Source organism: Salmo trutta, chromosome 28 (genome assembly GCF_901001165.1).
Source record: "Salmo trutta chromosome 28, fSalTru1.1, whole genome shotgun sequence".
NCBI lineage: Eukaryota > Metazoa > Chordata > Actinopteri > Salmoniformes > Salmonidae > Salmo > Salmo trutta.
The window spans coordinates 43,053,040-43,055,539 of record NC_042984.1 but is presented as its reverse complement, the minus strand read 5'-3'; the positions used below and the strand labels follow the sequence as shown (position 1 = coordinate 43,055,539).

The 2,500-nt window shown below is 40.1% G+C and overlaps 2 non-coding genes across 2 annotated transcripts; both read left to right on the top strand.

Moving 5' to 3' along the window:
- The first annotated feature begins 429 nt into the window (after positions 1–429).
- Positions 430–501, top strand: trnap-agg (transfer RNA proline (anticodon AGG)). The gene has a single exon. It is a non-coding gene; the product is annotated as a tRNA-Pro (tRNA).
- An 892-nt stretch (positions 502–1,393) lies between these two features.
- On the top strand, positions 1,394–1,465 carry trnap-agg (transfer RNA proline (anticodon AGG)). The gene has a single exon. It is a non-coding gene; the product is annotated as a tRNA-Pro (tRNA).
- The last annotated feature ends 1,035 nt before the right edge of the window (positions 1,466–2,500 follow it).

Below are 2,500 nucleotides of genomic sequence, written 5' to 3'. Positions count from 1 at the left end.
GACTCGTCTCAATCTCTCTAGTTGAAAACTGATCGATTTGAATGGGTATTTTTTACATTCGTTTACTTTGATTCACTTACTGATGCATCAATCGACTCAAAATAAATGAGCTCCATTCTTTTTGAAGTTTTATTTTTTCGTTTTTCTCTTTTAAAATATTAATTGATCTAATTTTGCTTAATATTCATTTGTCAAAACTCATCATCAGTTTGCTGTCGCGGCTAAAGAAGACAGAATGTGAAAGACACAGCAGATGAACTACAAAAGATTTGAACTGAAGCCTGGTCAACAGTTTGGAAGACTGCTATGCTCACAAGTATAGCACAAACACTCACATGAGGTTCAATCTTTCCAAGCACCATGGACAACAACAATCGATATCCTCATTGTCATTGCCGCAGAAAGCAAAACAACTTTATTCTTGTGAAAGGCTCGTTGGTCTAGGGGTATGATTCTCGCTTAGGGTGCGAGAGGTCCCGGGTTCAAATCCCGGATGAGCCCTTTTGCAGATATTTTAACAAGCTCAGACAGGCAGATCTCGGGCCACTGGTCGCAGGACGAGGTGGCTGAATGGTTTAGGCGATGGACTGCTAATCTATTGTGATATTCACTAGTTGGCTCAATGTCGCACTTCATTTAGAAAACCTGCAAAAAGCCCAAAGATTTTTGATTCTACAAACAGAAGTTGGCACATAGAGGGTTCCGAATTCAGACGAGTCCCTAGACACTTGTGGGGGACGTAGAGAAAAATTGAGAACACCACCGTGTTCGCGAGGGTCTCCTCTTTCCAGGGAGGGGTCATAGGATTTTGTAGGTCAAACGGTTCAGAAGCTACCGATGTTTTTGTGAGAAGACCGATTATAGGTATGTCTCATGGTTTGACAAACACCGCTCTAGCTCAACCACCTTTCATTGCAGATGTGGAGGTGTAACATAAACAGTTATGGAGGCTTGAGACAGATACGACTCGTCTCAATCTCTCTAGTTGAAAACTGATCGATTTGAATGGGTATTTTTTACATTCGTTTACTTTGATTCACTTACTGATGCATCAATCGACTCAAAATAAATGAGCTCCATTCTTTTTGAAGTTTTATTTTTTCGTTTTTCTCTTTTAAAATATTAATTGATCTAATTTTGCTTAATATTCATTTGTCAAAACTCATCATCAGTTTGCTGTCACGGCTGAAGAAGACAGAATGTGAAAGACACAGCAGATGAACTACAAAAGATTTGAACTGAAGCCTGGTCAACAGTTTGGTAGACTGCTATGCTCACAAGTATAGCACAAACACTCACATGAGGTTCAATCTTTCCAAGCACCATGGACAACAACAATCGATATCCTCATTGTCATTGCCGCAGAAAGCAAAACAATTTTATTCTTGTGAAAGGCTCGTTGGTCTAGGGGTATGATTCTCGCTTAGGGTGCGAGAGGTCCCGGGTTCAAATCCCGGATGAGCCCTTTTGCAGATATTTTAACAAGCACAGACAGGCAGATCTCGGGCCACTGGTCGCAGGACGAGGTGGCTGAATGGTTTAGGCGATGGACTGCTAATCTATTGTGATATTCACTAGTTGGCTCAATGTCGCACTTCATTTAGAAAACCTGCAAAAAGCCCAAAGATTTTGGATTCTACAAACAGAAGTTGGCACATAGAGGGTTCCGAATTCAGACGAGTCCCTAGACACTTGTGGGGGACGTAGAGAAAAATTGAGAACACCACCGTGTTCGCGAGGGTCTCCTCTTTCCAGGGAGGGGTCATAGGATTTTGTAGGTCAAACGGTTCAGAAGCTACCGATGTTTTTGTGAGAAGACCGATTATAGGTATGTCTCATGGTTTGACAAACACCGCTCTAGCTCAACCACCTTTCATTGCAGATGTGGAGGTGTAACATAAACAGTTATGGAGGCTTGAGACAGATACGACTCGTCTCAATCTCTCTAGTTGAAAACTGATCGATTTGAATGGGTATTTTTTACATTCGTTTACTTTGATTCACTTACTGATGCATCAATCGACTCAAAATAAATGAGCTCCATTCTTTTTGAAGTTTTATTTTTTCGTTTTTCTCTTTTAAAATATTAATTGATCTAATTTTGCTTAACCTCTCTAGTACATGTGGGACGAACTCGTCCCACCTACGTAACAGCCACTGAAATCCAGTGGCGCGATTTTTGAATCGTTAGAAATGCTATAACTTCAATTTCTCAAACATATGACTATTTCACAGCTATTTAAAGACAAGAATCTCGTTAATCTAACCCCACTGTCCGATTTCAAAAAGGCTTTACAACAAAAGCAAAACATTAGATTATGTCAGCAGAGTACCCAGCCAGAAATAATCACACAGCCATTTTTCAAGCTAGCATATCATGTCACATAAACCCAAACCACAGCTAAATGCAGCACTAACCTTTTATAATCTTCATCAGATGACACACCTAGGACATTGTGTTATACAATACATGCATGTCTGTTCAATCAAGTTCATATTT